This window comes from Parus major, chromosome 2 (assembly GCF_001522545.3).
Source record: "Parus major isolate Abel chromosome 2, Parus_major1.1, whole genome shotgun sequence".
Taxonomy (NCBI): domain Eukaryota; kingdom Metazoa; phylum Chordata; class Aves; order Passeriformes; family Paridae; genus Parus; species Parus major.
The window spans coordinates 59,077,163-59,097,850 of NC_031769.1; the positions used below are offsets into that span (position 1 = coordinate 59,077,163).

At 39.1% G+C, this 20,688-nt stretch overlaps 1 long non-coding RNA gene across 7 annotated transcripts in view; it reads right to left on the reverse strand.

The window, feature by feature from the left end:
* LOC117243895 overlaps positions 1 to 20,688 on the reverse strand; it is a 253,109-nt gene that overhangs the window by 4,799 nt on the left and 227,622 nt on the right. The gene's annotated exons all lie outside the window — the stretch shown is intronic.

Here is a 20,688-nt window from a genome sequence, read left to right on the forward strand (position 1 = left end):
AATATCTCAACCGAAACATGCCCCTCTCTAGTGGTTAGAATGAATTTCCCTTTAAAAAAAAAAAAAAAAAAAAAAAAAAAAACAGCACAAAAAATAAATATCCCTATATCTATCCATCTTCAATGCAAAAGCTTCAGGAGGCAGAAGAATGCTGTTCCACAGACACTAGCTGGATGGCAGCAATATTACTTCCAGGCTATGTTATTCTAAACTGATTGCACTTAAGTGAATTCCTGAAAAGCATACTCCATGTCTCCCTAACATGAACAGACTCAGAAAACCATCTCCATTATCATTCCCTGCAATCTGTATCCAAACCTGCATTCTGAATAATTTATTTGAGACTAATAATCTGTTTGCCAAGACTACTCCTTTTCCCACTACAGCCCCACACTCAGTGAGCAACTACAGCAAGAAACACAGAAAGAAACATTCACTGTTTCCTTAACCGGTAATTTTAGTAAATGCACTATCCACAAAATAATCAGGAAAAAAATGATCAGAAGAGTTTTTTTCCCCTTTTTCATGTGTGGACACAACAGGGCTCTCTCTGGTTTGTGGACGGTGGCCACCTTTTCCTCACACCGCCGACTCAAAAGCTTTCAGTCCAAGCCAAGAAGCAAACATTCTTGCCTGCCAATTCCTGCAGAGGTGTTGTGCCACCCTGCTTAACACAGAAACATCTGGACACCTCTGGCAGCCCCCAGATGAGAGCGTGCAGCTCCGCAATGCTGTTTACTGTCTGGGCACCAAGCAGTTAACATCCTTGGCTGCTTTACCATCTTGCCTATAGGAGCATGGAACCGAGGGACTGGTTTGCTCGAGAAACAAAAGCAGAAAAGCTGACCTTGATGATCGATGGAATTGCTGCTCACAAAGTTATCATCCAACAAACAGTTAGCGGTTTGCAGCTTGTTTTATGCCTAACATTTGTTCAAGTGACAGAGCAGGTGGCACAGAGTCTTCCGTCCCCTTTGTTTGCAAAGGCTGGGCACCACTTCACAATGCTGCGCTCCCTGGCTCTTTACACGGTCTCAGGGAAATACAGAAAGAGAGCTGTCGTGAATCCACACAGCTGCTTTGCACAGGATCCCACTGCAATCTCTGAAGTTACATAATGGAGATGAAACACAGAATTCTCCCAGAAGAGACTTAACCCTTACACAGGAAAGTGCAATCAGAGCAAAACCCAAGTGCTCTTTTGTGCCGATTTCAACCTTCCCAACCGTTCACGCAAGAGCAGATTGCAAAAATTTGCAGAAGGTAGTTGTAGCTTGCTCTCATTGGCTCTCCTCAGAAAGAGGTTTTGCAATGGGCTGCACCTAGGAGTTCCCTAAATTCCATGTAAAATCCAGCAGTTCCATTCAGCCTCAGCAATGCTGCTAGTGTTCAGGAGAGGCACGGGACTGCATGCACAGAAATCACAAAATTACCACATCACCTGTGGGGTTAATAATTTCAGCACTGGCAAATCTTTGATGGAAAACAGTAGAGGTATACCCAAACTCTGTAGCTAGCCAATACAATAGTGTACTTTCAGATGCAATGGCAGCTGGCATGGAGAATCTAGGTTAAGGATTACTTTCTCAATCCAAAACGCAAACATTACTGAGGCAGGAACTGAGTGCAGCAAAATATATATCTTCAGGGCTTTAGATTACAAGATGAGAGGAGATGTCCTGGTGACCAGACCCATTGTTTTTAACATACAACAATTATAAAAGGATGGCTCTGAATGGCTTCTAGTCTATTCTCATTAATTTCTAAGACAGAGCTGCAGCAGTTTGTAACTCTGTGAGTTGATGTTCCTTCCCACTGGATACCAGTAGCTTATTTATCTATTCTGACTTAGAGATATGTTCAAAGGGTCATCTGGAAGTGACTTAGTGAAACCCCTGGATATCATCAACACTACATCAGATCAAATGCAACTTCATCCTGAAAACTCTCAGAGGTAGAGATTCCATAACCTCTTCCAGTACTGACCTCCCCCACTGGAAAATAAATGTGCAGGAAATAAATGTTCATTCTATATTTCTTATATAGGCAGCCTTCACTGCACTGCTGAATTGCATACTTTTTCTTAAATCTGACACTGAAAGCACAGGAGGGGAGCCAAGGAATGAAGAGACTTTTTGTATTAATTTAACCAAGTTCAGCTCAAATTAGTAGCACCTCCAAATTGTTAGCACATGATTACCATTTAATCTCCAGATGCTTCCATTTCAGCTATTAACCAAAGAAATGCTAGTGAACACCCTGATTAAAACTCTAGTCTTCTACCAGGTGTTACCCATGAGAAACAGGAGAAAACCCAAAGATCCCTGGCATATGAAACCTAAACTACACTCAGAAGTCAGAATTAGGGCTGAAGCAACATGGTATCTGGAGGATGTTGGTTTATTCAGAATAAGTAAGACAAAAGTTTTAGTCAGACCTGGAAAATGGGCCCTAGAGTATCTATAAATATATATCCACAATCTTGCAAAAAAACACCTATACAAGTACACAATTTACATTTAAGGAAGATCCAGGGATTCACAGTCATGCTAGATGTCAATGAAGAAGGAGGAAGGGGAAGAGTCAAGAATGGCAAAGAGAAAGACCAGCCATAATTCCCTCAGAAATGTAAAAAGGTTTAGATGAAGAAAGGCTTTATGTGAGAGACAGCCTCATGCACATATTGCTTGCAAATCTAATTCATATACTTCAGATAAATTCTCCGATAAGTGCTTTGTTAACAGCATGGGTAACAAGCTCTCTTCCTTCTTCAAATCTCTAACATAGTTACTTTACTCTGTTAGATGTTATTAGCTCTCAAAGTAATACACTTGCAGACTCTAAGTTACCTGTCTAATATGACTTCCTCAGTTTAGCTCCAGAGCATGTTTTCTCCCCTCCAGAGATAGAGAACTTGGCAGTTGTCCAAACAGAACAGCTGAGGCTACAGGTAAGAATTTTGGGTTGAGATCATTACTGCTTGTGTTCACATGAAAGCTTTTGGGCTGAAACATGGAAAGAACAGGGATTGTTTTGGATGCTGCCTTGACAAGTCATCAATAAAAAATTTTCCAGGACCAATTTGGTGCCAGGATTTGAAGACCTGTTCTCAAACATTTGATCACAAATCCTGCTCCATATTAGTGCAGCTTTGTGCTGCCTTAAGGATACATGAGTTATGTTGGATTTGATGTAACTGTCCACGGGAGACAGGCTTCAGAGCAAGATTCAGCAGCTAAGTGGGCTCTAGATGAACATGAATATACAGAGAGTCCAAAATAATCTTAATTCAAGAGATCTTAAAGGTTACTGAATTTTGTGGAGTAATTTTCAAATGTTGTTAAATCAAATACTTCTTTGTATGGCTAAGTTTCTGCTTGGTACAGTACTCCAAAGCAACATGGATCCCAGCAAGTGTGACGTATTGAACATCACTGAAAACAAAACTTTGGTTTTGGTAAATGAAATGTTTAGAGTGTCAGCTTTTTCTTTTGAGAATAGTTCCACTTTGGGTCTTAGTCCCTGAAGTCAAAGGAAGCAGAACTTCATAGGTGCACTTGACAGGCACTGCAGAGACTGGGCAGAAAAAACAGAACCAACCATAAACTCAAGTTTTCCTTTATTATACTGTGTGGGATATGGGGTTATAATCGTTTAAGTTGTTAAGACTTATGTTCACCAGAAGGCCCTTTGGGAAGGCACAGCTGCAGGCTGGATGGTTGCAGATTGGTTGGGGCATGAGAGATAGTTATGACTGGTGGACGGCAGCACTGCAGCTGAGCCAGCCAGTGAAGAAGAAGGGTGCCCTTCTTCTGTTAAGTTTTGGTTTTGTCTGGTTGAGATTAAAGGAATGAAAGGATGGGGTAGGTAATTTCTACAATAAAGTGATCTCCTTTGGATGCATAAGGGGTTCCATGTCTCTTTGTTCCCCATTGCAACAGTACTCAAAAGCTGCCACCCGAGTAGCACTAAACAGTGCCACCTATGAAACAGGAACTGAAAAATAACAGAAACTTGGAGAAATGCTATGTTTTCAATTACAGTAGAATGCCAGTAGCACACTTGTGTATGTATATCAGCAAAATGAGTCGGTAATTTGATAGGAACATATAATCGCAAGTAATGATCCAGCTGAATGCTTGATGATCCTCAGCAAGAAGCAGAATCAGGCTTTGAGGTTCTATTTTCAATGACCTTTCTCTCTGTAATCTGCAGATGGAGAAAGAATTATCATTACGCTTGAGGTTTCAACCCAAAAGCCAGGCAAAACTTGACGTTTCACTGAACTTGAAACCTCAAAGTGAACCTCAAGCGTGCAAAACTTATGGACTCAAATCAAAACAAACATATGTCAGTGAGCAAAAACCACAGAGCTGCATGTGGGTCTAACTACTGCGCCATACTGGCTACTTGCCAGGGCATGAAGAGCCCTATGGGTTGCACAAAATACCAACAGAAATTTAGTGACCACAGGGTATGGCTAGACACACGTTGCCATAGTTTAGAGACACTTAGGTCGATGTCATCTGAGAGCTCAAGTCCCAAAAGCAGTTTGTCTACATTGTACCTCTTTAGTAAGGTAAGATATCTTCTGAGGAGTTTTGTGTGATCACAGCTAAACTCCTTTGCTACTTGATGGGCTTCTACATCTTCTGGCATCTCCTTGTTAAGCTGTAGGAGGGGTATCTGGAATGGAGATCTAGCTACCTCCTCATTAAAAAAAAAAAACACATTTTAGTTTTCCAAACAGTTAAAAAATAACTGTGATTCCATCTTTTCAGTAGAATTTTCAGAAAAATGCTCTAGAATCTGCTTCGACCATCTAAGTGAATGCTAAGTGAAAAAAATAGGGAAATGGTGTTTCTGTATTTTCAGCACAGAGATATTCATGACAAGAAACTAGTAAAGCACCACCGTTCTGTACTTTTCTCTTGCAAAACAATTTATTTAAATTCACTGACTATTCAATACTAGTCTTGGAAAAAATTCCCTAGTTAATTCAATTTTCTATGGATGTGTGATGGGCAGTTTATTGCAATTACCCTCTCAAAGTTTAAGGTATTTCAGCACTGGCCATACAACCTTGTATTAGCTAGCTCTTTAATCATATTTGAGAACCTGTTTCCAGTGTGAATGCAATTGCTATCTTTAAAATTTGAGTGATGTGTTCTCTATATGCAGCTATGTTTGATCGTTGTATGCTAAAAAATGCTTACATACTTTAAAAGACTGAGTCTACGTAATTTAAGCCTTGTCCTGTTGGAACTCTGCAAACTGTGTGAGAAAGAACACTTCAGCATCTGTCCTGAAGGAGCAGCAATAGGAGCAGAAATAGGCCAAATAACAGAGCAGAATGTGATACACTGATGTAAATGCAAACAAATTATAAGCAACACTGAAAAACATACAAGTTTCTCCACATTTGTTAGTTAGCTAAGGTTAATATTTCCCCTATTCTTGTAACTTACTAAAAACTCTTTCCAAAAGTAAAGTTAGTCCTGGGACCAAACTCTTCTCCACAGTTCAAAAGCTATGTATATACCAGTGTAAAACACGTTGGGATGTGAAGAGGACAATAATTATTGTAGTTGGGACATAAGTTAATATACAGGACTGTTATTACTATTATTATATATATATATATATATATATATTGTATTTTTATATATATATTATTATTGTGATGACATAAAAATAAAATAACATTTGAAAAAAGTATTTGGAAGCATGTGTTAAAATGTACACTTGTAGTAAAATAGGAATGCTTCACTAACTCACTTGTCATTGAATTTCCAGTGATCTTATAATTCCCTTTTATTTTCTTGAAAGTGTAAAATAACTCTGACATAACTGGAATATTTAATTGCTACAAAACACATCACTTAAGCTACATTGCAAAAAAACATGACCACTGAACTGTGTTATACATCTTCATTTAGATTTGCATTCACTCTGCATCACAACCTTGTTTTTGACTCCAAAAGTCAACTGTTGCTTTGTTAGGTAAACCAGCACTTCAAGAAGAGAAGGTAATCTTGTCTCTGGTTTGAAAAGATGGATGTCTGCTACAGAAGGCAGGAGCCTTTCTTGAAATGGAAAATATAAACTCTTTTTCTCTGAATTATTATAATTTTGAAATTAAGGAGCTCTCAGCCAAAGATATGGTAGTAGGAGTACCATTTCTTTACTAGTATATATAAATAAAGAAAACCTTTCAACTTAATAAATAGGAAAATTAAAATAAACTGTAGTAGTACAAAAACCACTGACAGAGTCAGAATACAACCTGACACCCTGTTGGTCAGGGTGTTGGTAGCAGTTTGATTTAATGGTGGCTGCAGTCCTCCTGCACTGACAGATGTGGTTCTGTTGAAGCAGTGATCCTGTAGAAGGGTGTAGTTTTCCTCTGAAGGTCCAGTGGTGGTGTAGATGGGTCCAGTCTTCCTCTCTGGGAATCCAGTGGAGGAAGGTTGACTGTGGTGTTCCAAGTCTCAGATTATATCCAGGTAGGAATGCTTGGCTCCTCCCCCTGGGTGGAGCATCTCCCAATGGGATGATGTAATTTTATCAGTCCTGCAGTGAGACTCAATGGCCCATTAACCTGTCTCTTATACACATCTAGATGTGTAGCTGATAATAGAATACATACTTTTGGTTACATCTTGCATTGCAACCTAAGACAAATCTGAACACAAAAGGTCCTCATGCAAATACCCTAACTTCCTTAAAAAGTCTCATAGTCATTAGTATTGGGTTAATGAACAGAGAATACTAGGAAAAGTGACATAAATTTGTGGAAAAGAGGAAGTTGAGCAGTCTATCAATTCTTCACTGTGAGGGTGGTGAGGCCCAGTAACAAGCTGCCCAGAGAAGCTGTGGATGTGTCATCCCTGAAGATCTTCAAGGCCAGGTCGGATGGGACTTTGATTGACCCAGTCTAGTGGAAGGTGTCCCTGCCCATGGCACAGGGGGTTGGAAATAGATGATCTTTAAGATCCCTTCCAACCCAAACTACTCAATGATTCTGTGATTCATAGAAACAAACCTACAAACCCTAATGTGTTTTACCTGCCTGTGAGAAAGCTGTGTGATGAAGAGGTTATGCAGAGATCAGAGCTGCACATACAATAGCTGCAAGTCCATGACCTGCTCAGTCAATTTATATCATACCTATATAAAAATTTAATAACCAGTTTTAGAAGAAGGGGAAGGGTGGGGGGTAATTTTAAATTTAATGTTCCTCGAGGAAAAACACACAGAAAACATTATAACCAGATCCTTAGTGAAGCTGCAGACAAGGCAGTTAATATTTGGTCTTGAGCAAAAGACTGGTTTCCTTTCCTTGGCTGCCCAGCTTTAGATGGGCATTTTACATCAAACACATTACAAGTTCAAAGTGGAAGAGCTGTGTTTTTACACCTGTGAGTGGTTTTAACTCAGACTTCAGCATTAGCGTCAGGAAGTCAGTTTTTCCATGCTTGTTACTGTAAACAAAGATTGTATGGCACATCTCCAAAAGTGATAGAAGGTCAAGGACCAAACTGCAAATACGACAGACTGCTTCCAGAAACCAAAGTATAATACTGAAGTGAGAATAACCACACATTCAAACCCTGGTTGATGCTCTCGTCACTCAGCTGTTTGGACAGTACCATGAATACATGCAAATATAACCTCACTTACCATTTTTAATACATATGTCTATACAAATATATAAATTCTGTGTATATGTGTGTGTTTCCATATATACTTATACATACAGTACACAACTATAAATATATATAAGTGAAATGTGTGCATCTGGCTGAAATGGTTAGGGAGAAGAGCCAGTAACATCACTTAATATTAACATTGTCTCCCACTCACTTTCTAACAGTTACTTTTAACTCCGTCAAGCCTCATTCCCATCCCTATTTGTTTTTTTCTTTACCTTATTTTATAACTGTAAAGTAAAATAATATTAGATGTTTCTAAGAGTCCTTCTCCTCAAACCATAACATTTCTATTGATACTTTCATCATAAAACATTACCACTTCTAAGAATTGTTGCCAGAATTTATAACTTTATAACCATGTATTTTGCTCATTAGGCTGTTGCTTTTTGCTTCTCCTCAGCTCTGAATTCAAATTTTCTTATGTTATAATTTCTTTTCATTTTACATCTGAACTTCTAAATATTATTTTAGTGGACATAATTTACCCCCTTCTGTGCATGAGGTTTATAGCATTACCTAATTATACGCAAGTTCTGTATGTTTATTTTCATCTTCAGGCCCCCAAGCTGAAGTTCTGCAGATGAATATTTACATCCACAATTGAAACCTGTAGAAATTGTCATGTTAATACAACATAGGGCATTCCAAACTGAATACTGCAAACAGGTGAAGACTGAATAAATGTCCACATTACTTAGGAACAATTTCACTGCTGGTGTTTGTCACATTCAAGTATTTCTGCCCAAAACCTTATAAAGGTTCTTCTATCTTAACTGTGTTTGCCATATCATAAATGGTGTAATTTAGGGCATTATTTGAGACACAGAAGAAACTGAAGGCATATTTCTGTTGACCTCTAAACCTTAATCTTTTGATTACCTTTGCAAGTGTTTGCAACCCATCTCATCTGCTACTGTACTAACCAAGCAGTATTCATGACAGAACTAAAGTCTCCTGGCAGGGGGATAGGAAAAAAAAAAAATAAAAGCAAAGTACAACAGAGCTTAGGAAAGAAGGTGAGAAATCTGATTATTATCAGAAATGAAGAGAGTCCAAAGCATGAAGAAAGCATATTTATTCAGAAGCCCTATAATTAGACCTATTTAAGCTCATGTACTAAGTCCTTGCCTACGTTCTACTGCCTTCAGTATGACTGAAGCACATACTTCCCTGGTCTTTGCTGGGAAAGACCCTTACCTGAGTCAGGACTACAGATGTTACTTTGAAAAACAAAGAAGCCTCAGATGTGTCTTATTAATTTGTGAACTGGAGACATGTTTAACTGTATACAAATTGTGAAAAAATTTAAAGATAAATATAAAAATAATTATGGCAAACAGATAGAATGGTTCTTGGTCTTACATCCAACCCCAAGAAGTCATTTGAAAATGTCTCTGCACTCAATTGCCATTTAAAAGCTGAGTCAGTCCCTCTGACTCTGACAATCATTACGAGATTCAGCTTTGGAATATTTGGTTTTGCTCATCATTAGCATCCCATCCTATCCTTTCAAGCATTCTAAATATCTCAAAACAAAACCTGTTGGCAGTGAAGCATGATCTATGAAAACACAACTCCAAACTAGCAAATCTTACTATTCATCAGATTTGGACCCATCCAACAGCCGGTGTTCCACAGGTATTTTTAAGTACTTTAAATGTTAAATATTTAGACATATTGTTAAGGACATTTTAACCAACCTAAGAGTTTGCTGTTAAGTTTTACAATAAATGAAATTGACACCCACCCATGCTGTCAGCCCACATATGTTTTATGGCTGATGAAGGCTGACCCTCCTCCAATTTAGCAGAGAGGAATTCCTTCTGTAAACACAAATTCTTTCACCTCTGTGCACACCAAAATAACCTTCACCTGTAAGCTTACTGTTGCACTAACAAATTCTATGGCCACTGCTAATGAACTTTCTCTGGATAAGCGTGAACAAGACTAAGAATGAAATTAAAACAACATAAAGAAGTTAGTGTATCCTTTGCTTTATTCATTTCTAGTGTCAATGATTGTGTAATTGGTGCAAACCCTAAATTACGTCTTTCTGCCCTCAGTGTACAGAGGATCATGTCCATGAAAACAGGGGTGGGTTTTTTTCCTAAACTATGCCTTCTTAATCCAACTATCCTCACCCCATTGCCTAAATTAAAAAGACACCTCTTTCTGGATGTACTTCTCCAACAAACCATACTCAATCTGCTGTCTTTGCCCTCCTTAAATCAACAAAAAACTTCTTCAGACTTGAATGGATTTGAATTTCACATATGGTCCAAAACATCTTGATATGTGTAATGCTACAGCCTTTTCATTTATCCTGAGAGTGACAGCAAAGCAGCTGATGCACTCTGTGCAAAACCCCATTTTTTGAGAGAAAAATACTACCTCTTTTCAACTTTTTGGACATGAAAGGGCATTTGTCTGCAACATGAAATTATTTTCCAAACATTGAATTCTTGACAGTTATCAGTCAGACAGGAGACTAGTCTCAAAATGAGTAACAATGATTCATTCTTTTCTTTTCTAGAATTACATTTTTTAAAGTATTTAAAACCCAAGACCAACCCAAACCAAAACAACAAAAAACCCTACAAACAACAGAAAAAATCCATCCTGAAGAGAAAACAAAACCAATTTTAAAACAAAATCTATTTTTAAACAAATGGGGAGAATGAGAGACACATTTGCATTTGCTGTGCCTGCACCAGGCCATCCTGCAGATCAGCTCTCAGCTGGACCATGGTCCCCTGACAGCAATTCCTTTTGTTAGGATAACCAAATTAAAATGAGTACTTCTGTTGCAGAGTCTGGCCATAAGCTGCATTCAGTAACTGTAAAACTTATATTATACATATTACTTATATTATACATATTGATGCATATGAGTGCAGGTACCACTGATTTTTACCTGTGCTGTTTCAGTGGCCTTTGCTTGACCAGTGAGACTTTTTCAGCCCCAAAGGGCTGTACGTTCCTGTCCCATGCTAGCAAAATGAAAACAAATGTTCTCCTCATAAAAAGAGTAGCAATACCTCCCTCTCCAGAGGAGGAGAAGGATGTGATGCTTCGTTCCCACTCAGGTTAAACCATGACACATACTGATAAAAAAATTAATGCAAAACCACAATGACTACCCTTTCCTTGCTTTATTTCTTCAAACCTAGTAAGATTTCTGATTAAAAAGCAATTTTTGCTCCCCTGGATTATGGTTGTGTTTGAAAGGGAAACCATAAACAAAACTAAGGAGTACTATCTGCATCATCCATGCTTACATGAAGTGATGCCTTTGCTCCAGGTCAGTGGGACTGCTAAGTACAGTTCAGGTAACAAAAATTTATAGGTAACAGGAACTCTGGGAAGCACAGTACTGTGACTCAAATGAATACAGACATCTGAATATGTTACTTCTTCACCCACACACTGAAGATTGTAGCAAATGATTAATTAGACATTGCTCCTTTGAAATGGACAGCCTCATGCAAAACTGCTGCAGGAAGAAGTAAGAGGATTTCACTTCCTACCCTACCCTAGAAGACTACAATTCTCACTGAAAAAAATCTAGCATGCATTAAAGAGAAAAAAGTGACAAATCCTAAGGAAAATTTTCTCTTGCAAAAGACACCTAAAATAGAAAAATAACCATCTTAACATCCCTCTGAAAAAAAAAGGTGAAACAAGAAATTATCTAATGCATTTGTGTAAATACTTTTCCTCTAATCTTTATTTACAGGCATTTCTATTCACAGATCACTAAGTTGTTACATCAGAGAATTAAGGCTGGTGGAGTGTGAATTCACCCACATTTCATGTGTTCTGTTTCCTTTTAGATAAAGCTTTCTTCTGAATTTGCCAAATTTTTAGGCACACTTGAGAAACAGTCTTTGTTTTAATGTTTGAACTTCAAAACTATTGATTGTCCACACAGACACTCAAGATTAACTGCAGTTTAATACTGTCCACTTTTACAAATGTAGGAAAAGGCACCTGTAGAACATGAGTATAACTCAAGGAGTTCAAGTATGCACTGCTACAAAAGAAAGAGGCAACCAGAGCAAGATAAGAAGAAGTGATTAAGTTAAAGATGAAAATGTTTCAGGAAAACATAAAGGACAAGCATTCTCTGCTTGGAGAATAGAGGCAGAGGGACACTGTGTAGAGATAAAAACACCGTATTGCTTGCACAATGCTGTGAAATCCTTCCACAACAACATACCTTTACAGTTTGCATATCTATGGAGCACACTATTTCTCAGAAACAGGTATAACTTAATGATAAGCAAAAAAAGGTGAAAATGGCTACATTTAGTTTTCCACCAATACACTAACTTTTTTTTTTGAGGGTTGGCCAAAATTCAAGGATATGGAAATAATCCCAGCCGGTTTAGTGCACAGGGGACTTGGTGGAAATGGAGCCCACTTACCTGCCCACTGTCTTCTTACCTTACCTAAACTGGGGATGAATTTGATCCCCTGTGTACAGTATCTGCAGAAAATACATATATCTACAAGCTACATAGGTCATAAACTGCCATCTCACATCAACTTGTATGTATTTGTACATGTCAATTTTTTATCCTTTGGTGAGCGTACCAAATACTCCTGTACACCAACTTCTACACTTATTTTCACATTTGAATATCTCTTTCAAAATAAAAAATCAGTGGAAACTGTACATGGAAAAGGAGAGGAAAAAATTGCTTGAATTAATCTGACCTAAGAAAAGATTTCAGAAAGGGATACATGGATTCCTGCTGAATGCACAGCAGTACAACATTCAGCAGTAATTTAAATCTATATTATATTTAATAAAACCACAGTGTGTTTTCTCTTGTCCTATTAAAACTGCATTCTACCTTACCAGGTCTGAATAATTTGTATAAAATTGATTACTACAGTTCTTAGTAAGAGCTATAATTGCATTCCTGGTATAACTTAAAATGGTAACCTTATCTTAATTACTAGCGTGCTACAGAAATGCTTCTGAAAGCTATGGAGGATTAACCTGCATTTTTAAACTGAAGCCTTGGGGTTGGGTTTTCTGTGGTGTTTTGTTGTTTTTTGTTTTTTCTAATTTCATCTCCAGCACAGGAACTAATACTAATTTATTGTAAACAAAAAAGAGAAGGGGCTGGGACAAAAGAACACTGTCCTTTGAGGACCTGGGGGAAAGTTTCACACAGCCCAACTCCAGCACACATTGGGGAGGAAAAAATTCTGATCAATTACAGAATAAATTAAAAAAAAAATAAAGTAAAAGAATAGAGACAAGATTAAAGACCAACACTAAAAAAACTCTAGCTTAAACACACACACCCTCCCAAAACAAAACCAACCCCAAAAATTCACATGAGCAATGTGCTGCAGACACCCACCAACAGGATCTCTCATCACAGACCCAAAAGTAACTCCAAAGCTGCAAGTACAGCTGCTGCCCAGCCCATCAGCTACACAGATGCTGTCCAGCTGATGTGACTTCTGGAAGCATAGACCTCACAATATGGCAAAGGAATGCCACTGCTTTGTCAGAGTCAGAAAAATTAATGCAAGTAAAATTTGGTGGCAAGTAATTAAAGCCCTTTATGTAAATGCTGTTATCCTGCTCTGGTCAGAGCTCAGGGGAATTTTTTTATTTATTTATAGACTTTCTTGCTACATTTAAGCACATCCATATTTCTGTTCTGTGAAAAGTGATACAGCTTTCTAGCTTAATAAGCAAATAGTAATCAGGTTTATTTAGAAAGCAACTCATCAAGCAGCAGCTGTATAAGTCATCTGCTCACAGGAGGCAGTGCTGGAACTGCAGTCTGCAATAGTGTCCAAATGCTTCCAAATTTTATCATATATTTTACCATTGTTTGTGCTACAGTTCTGCTCAGCACTAATTTTATGAGTCCCATATTAATCCAGCAAAAATAAAAAAACAAAAAAAACAAACAAAAAAAAAACCAAAAAAAAAAAACCAAAACCAATGTCCATTCCTTACTAATAATTTCCTTGGACTTTTGTTGATCATGTGCCACAGTATAATTACAGTGAGCTACCAAGAAGTAAAGGCCAGGGTTAGGGTTCCAAGAAATTACTTTCTGTAACTGTATCTTTTCCAAAATATTTCTATTCCAAACTTTTCAGTGGCAAGGAAACATCCAGGTTTTTAGCCTGGCTCACTAGGTATACCCCAGGCCCTGTAGGGCACAGACTGCTCTGAAGGCTTCTGTGTGCACCTATCTGCACGAACACAGCATGATGGGATTCTCCATGCTGTGCTGGAGCTCCACGGAGCCAATTATGGGTAGAGAAGCAATAAGGTGATGTTTCAGAATCTCTATAGTGAACCTATTTGAAAAGGAACACGTGCAACATGGCACATATCCATGTGTATGTGGGCATCCCTGAACACATTCCCACATGATCCTCTGATATTTCACTTTTCACTTGTATGGAAAATGATTAAATTCCCCCAGAAATGGTGATACCTCTCTCAGAGCTGTTTTCAGCATTTTCCTCACTGAAGCAATATGCCTCTGTAAGGTGAAATGTGCATTCACTCTTTACTTTAAAGAGAATGCCCACAAAGCAAGAATCTGCATTACATTTTTTACTCAGTATAGCCAACAGATGTCTACAGAATTTTTACTTAATTACTAAGGAGATAGCTTTTTGATATTAGACTGATTCACATCTCAGCCTTTTCTTCAATTTTTACTGATGGTATGGAGCAGAAAGAGAGGAACTGAATTGAAATCATCACTTATCCACAACTGCCTGCATTCCGTTTCTGCTTATGGCAATGCACAAACAGAACAATCAGCTTTGCCTCTGGTGTGATCCCAGCCAGTCCGTTAGCTAGTCCTTATAAATCCATCCATCACCTCTATGAAAGTCACTGCCTTCCTTTTACAAAGATAATGTATGTTATTGGGATTATACCACTGCATGCAAAGTCATTAAAGAAAGATAGACCACAATTTATGACCGAGTGTGTGGACAGCAGGGCATTATTTTAACCATAAAATCACAATCTGCAAGGAGAGTGGCCAAACCAGAAGAGCCATTAAAGACTTATAATTAACATCAATCAATATGACACTACTGTTGACATCTTTATTACTTTAAATACACTAATCAAATACTTCTGCATTCAGAGAGAAAGATTGATAGGCAGACAGGCAGAGAGAACATCCCTACAGAGAGCAATTTTAAATTATCTATTCAAAAGGTAACAAAAAATAAGCACACCAGCATAATGGTGTGCTTATAATCACATGGAAATTCGGTGTACTGACTGAAACCATTTTCAGCTGGGATACTGGACCTGGGCTGGTCAAGCTTTCATATGAGATACATCAAATCTGCCCTGTAAAAATACAGATGTGTATGCCTTAGCCATGCAGGCAGCTACTGACTAAGACATAGACATAGACATGCCCTGCTGTAGGGTATTATGCATAGGAAAAATAATTGGAGCACTGGTCCTCCCGGCACCACTCCATTTTTCATCTCTACATTTTCCCAGACAGGAAGTTAGACAGGAGAATATCATGGTATTATTTGCATACCCACCATTGTGACAGTCAATATTATCTAATTGCATCCACATGCAATTTCCTACCACACAGACACTAAAATACATTGTTACTGCTGCTGCTCATACAAACATTTCCAGTATTAAGGAACAAGGTGTTTCACTTCTCAGGCTCCATGTTACCGTACCTTACTGAGTACCTTTTTGAGGAGCAGGTCCTTTCTCCATAGGACATTTGCTTTAACATTCAAGAGAGCAGAACTGAATGAGTACCAGGAATCAAATTAATTTGAATGCCAGCTCTTTTCAGGAAACATGTTTTGGAAGGAATCAAGTGATGGTGCTCCCAACATCAAATAAGTTTTTAAGAATCCCTGTTTGATTTCTCTTTCTATTTTTCTATTTTCTATTATCCAAGTGGGGATAATAATACTTTTTAAAGAAAACAATGCAACAATTGTGTGTTTATTTAAATCACATTTGGTTGTAAGTAATAACTTATTGTAATATGGATGTCCACTTTGAAAAGACATGCATGGTTTTCTATCCTCTGGAAATTAAGTGGAAATAAGCAATGCTTTTGCTTATTAAAAAAAACTAACCAAACAAAAAAAAAAAAAAAAACCAAAACCCAAAACAAACCAAAACAACAACAACAAAACAAAACATCACAACAAAACAAAAACAAAACAAAGCAAAAAACAAACCACTCAAAACCCCCAAATAAACAAACCTCAGATTACTATACAAAGAACATGAGAGGCTTTAAGCTGTGCTTATCCTGGTGAACACCTTTTTTGGAGAGGCCAATGGCAGCCTGCAGATCATCTCACATGTGCAATGGGCATGAGGATCAGAAAACCTCTGTAAAAACCCCCGGAAAATGGCAACACCCCTCCCCTAACAGGCTGAGCTGCCTGGAGAGCTGAGCCACACAGCACCCCTGAGCCATCCAGCCTCCAAAGATCTGGAAAGCATCTTCAGTCAGTGATTTCTCTCCTTCTCAGCTCCATAGCAGGGGACTGAACTCTCACATACTATGTGAAAGTCTTACAGAGCACTAAGTAATGAGAAAAATGCAGTAATTTGTCTATTGAAAATCCAATTAGTTTAAGCCAATATTTATCAGATCACTCTCCTTAAAACATTTTACTTCAATTTTAAATGAGTTACACTAATTTGGATTGGACCATCCTTCTCTAATGAAACTGCCAAGCCTTTCAGAAGCTTTAATTCATTTCCAAACACAGTGGAGCCCCATAAAACAAGCAGAAAGAGACTGCTAAATGTATGTGAGGTTGCAGTGCATTAAAACAAACTAATGTATCGAGTGACAAAACATAATGAATGCTTTTACAGGGGGAGGAGCTGACACTGAGGTCTGAAAGGACACACTGCAAACCGGGCAGCCAGCCATCTGTCTACCAGGATCTCCTTTGCATCCTGCTGGAAAAGCAGCTTCTGCATCAGAAGTCTGCCCGGCTCCCCACTGTCCACTTGAGACATTCCCAGCTGCCGTCGTTTACTGACTCAGTGGGAGCACGCATCCCCTGATCCGAGCGGAGCATGCTGAAAGAGCCTCCAATCATTTGTTTAATTATCGTGGCCTTATCGTTTGTGGAGAAGGAGCAGGTAGGCCCAGAAGGTTCAGCGGCCGTGTCAGCAGCAGAGCCCGTGTGGCGTGTCCGTGGGCAGCTGGCAGCGAGCGGGAGTGGTGCGCAGGGGAAATGACAGCCGTCAGGGTGCAGCGCTTCCTGCGCCCCGCTCCTGGCCTCTGCCAAGTCCAAAACAATACTTCGGTCTGAGCAAACATCCTCACTCGCAAAGGGGAGGGGTACGGCTCACAGAGGCATTGTTTGCAAATATCCAGATCGCTCAGCATCCCAGTCCAAAAGGGGCTGACTTGGTGTTTTCCACAGATACACTTACATAATAAATAATATAAGCACCAGGTGTTATTATGCGTTCACCAGCGTGCGCAACACTGCGCACCGCCGCATATCCGGGTTCTTCAAACTGATTTTTATGTGCCTTAGCCTTGTTTTGGACAGTCATGTCTGAACAAAGACTTTGAGAATGCTTCCCCTTTTGAGAACAGGCCCCAGAAAGACAGGTGAGAGGCACTGGGACTGAGAGAAAAGGGAGCTTGGGAAGGCATGGGTGGATGCTACGGTGGAACAGAAGATAACAAAAAGAAGGATGACTGTGTGAAGAGCAGGTGAGGATGGGAGAAAGAAGGAATTGACTGAGCAGTGTCACAAAACAGAATGAGGAATATCAGGGATCCTGTAGCACTTTCATTAATTACATATTTATTTTCTATTTGTGTTATTTATGTTCCATGTGCATACATCAGCAGTTTTGCAGATTTAAGTTTTTAGTTGCCACAAAGCATATGTACTACATTTTCTTCATCTTTTGTGTTACCCTACACAGCCCAGGAGCAGTCTTTCCTTGGCAGAGATAGTTTCCAGCAGAATATGGATTAAATCCTGCACCTTATCCATTCTTCCTTTTTGCCTGAGGTCACCGAATGCCCTTTATCCATGAATACTCCATTTTTTATCACCTCACAGGAGGTTTTAGGATGCTTGTAAGTACAAGGTGGCAGCATAAGAGGCCTTGCAGAAATGCAAGGCATTCATGTGATGTGTTACTAGCCTATGTGCTTTCTAGTCTGTTTTGAGTGTTGACCCGACAAACCAGGAAAACATATCAAAAAAATTATTTCTTGCATGACACCCTCTTTCTTCCTCTCACACAGCTCCCTTCCACCCCCCATGCCCCTCCACACTGCAGTGTACATCACTGATGTCAGAGCAGCATGAAAATGTATGCAGGTACAACACCGGCCTTTTACAAGTGTCTGAGCCAAAGGTATTAATCATCAACTGGGATTTGAAAATCATAACCAGGAGACAGCAGTCGCGACAGCTCTGCAGCATAATGACAAAATATGCAGAGCAACGTGGAAGAGGAGAACACACTCTGTGTCTTTTAGTCTCTGTGCAATTGAGAGGTATGTTAATAAGCATGTTCATTTGAATGGCTTTTATTGTAACAATAATTTTCTTGCTCTGCTGGATTTTTTTATTATATTCCTTAGAGTAATAACATTAATCAAGGCACTGCTACATGGCACTGTCAAAGAAAAAGCATATCCTGAGTGAGCCTGCCTATCACAGAACCATGAATGCTTCATCATGGGCTGTAAGATCACAAATTCCCCACAAAGACAATGTTCACACATACACATACACACACACATGTTTTTTCATACATTATTAGCTAGAATAGGCATGGTGGAGGAGAATAACTACTTCTTTAACTTAAGGGTTTATGCCAACATTTAATGCAATCAGTTGAATAATAGGACTCTCCATAAGATAATGTTTCTGTGAATAATCCATGGACTAGAAAGACTATACTTAAATGAAAATGCATGAGCTGTTTTTTTAGTCACTTTGTGTGACGGCAGCGAAGGTAAATTTTCAGCAGGGCTTCTTTTGAGGTGGTGTGTGTGCACAGAGCATGTGGCGAGGTTTCAGCCCAACTGCAGGTACAAGACCTTGCAGAAATGGTATCAACACTCCTGCCATCTGCACCACCAGCACTCTTTGGCCAACAGCATTTCCACAGTGTCTACATACCCCAACACATAATCACATGCTTGAAACTCCTGAATTTCGGATGGAATAAGCATATAAGAAAAGCTGGCCTTTGGAAATACAACCCACAGCTCCCAGCATACAAGCCCTGAAGGTCAGTGCTGTTCTGAGCCCACCAGCCGGAGCCCCAGGAGGCTGACGGGTGCTCATCCCAGCTGCTGCCTGTGCCTCACTGGATCGAGTGCTGGAGGAGTGACCTGGGAGAGTTCAGCGCCGGGAACTGCTCTGGCAGCCTCGCCCTGTCCTCGCCTTACCCCTCGGGCTTGCCAGCAATGATGACAGCTTTGCTCCCTTTGAACTGTCTGACGGAGCACGAGGGCTGACTTCAGCTGGCTCCTGTGCAAGGCAGAGTGCGCCGTGCCTGCACCGCAAAAATCTGTGGGAGCTCAGCTATTGACTTCAAGAGCTGCAGCACCAAGTCCCTTGGAGCGACTCCTTGTATAACCAACTTGAGAAACAGTCTGTGGTTTCCTTTAAGAGCCATTAGAGAGCGTTACATAGTTTTATGTCTAGAATTTAAAATGCTGGTATCTAATACAAACCCAAAACTTAATCACAGAATACATTTGATATTTATCCATGGCTAAAACTTGCTCAATTAAATTTTTCCAGCAAACATGACAAATATTATGCAGCACAATAGCACTCAGCTGAGGACAGCATATATGTCACTGAGCGGAGCAAAACGTTTGTCTTAAAAATTAACAGCCCCTTGAGATATGCAAATACCTGAATTCCATGTGTTTGTCCAAATAGTTGTTGCAACACGAGTTCTTTTACGGGTTATTTCATACTTACAAGGGTCACCGCTTACTGATTTAAAGGCAGAGTCCACTCCTTTTTTCTTCTTCCTAATTTCTGTTTTGTTCCAGCTCTGCTTATTCTAGTCTGTTGCACTTGGCATTAGGAGCTGTGACAATTGTTTCTCATATGAACTGCAGTTCACACATTTGCAGCTTTCTTCCCTATATAATGCCCTTGCAGCTACCTTGGAAAAAAAAAGAAAATGTAGCTTATTGATTGAACGTCACTCGTTCCAACACCATCACTGCTGGATATAAATAAAAACCTCAAATGCTAGATGTCTTCATTTTAGCATCTGGAAAACATGTGCGTTAGGAAGTTCAGATATATTCCAGAAACGATAAACAAACACTGCCAAGTTCTTTCACTGGCCTAAAGTAAAAGCCAGCACAGAGGGAAAAATATCCCATGCTTTAAATCCAAACTATCCCATGTAACTCAGGCTTTGAATATTTAATAGTAAGCAAATCTGTATCTCTAAATCTATACCTTTGCACAATAACAAACTTCAGCAACCCATTGCTAATAAAATTTATACCATTTGTCATATTTATTTATAAAATACCAATTAAAAAAGCCTGAAGCTTAAAGCTGCTCATGATGCTTATGAAACTGAGAGCTAATTGTGTTCCAAAGCAGTGGAAGAGTTTGCCAAACTCTGCCGGCCACTCTGCCCCTCCCTACTTCGAAACAGGCTTATGTGAGGGAAAAAGGGCCTTAGCTCTGCCTAGAGGTATGTTGCAATGGATTGATAAAGTTTGGGATTTGTTTTTCAATTTAAAATGCTATTTAATACTTTTTTTTTTTTTCCTTTATCTTGTCAGTTTGTTGGGACTGTTCAGTTTGTTGGTTTCAATCTCCTGCCTAAAACAATAACATTGTAATTTGTTTAAACTCTTCCTGAGCAACTAGAACAGCCAATGTTAAAAACAGAGGTGGTATGCTGCTGTGGTTGGGCTTTATAAATTGTCTT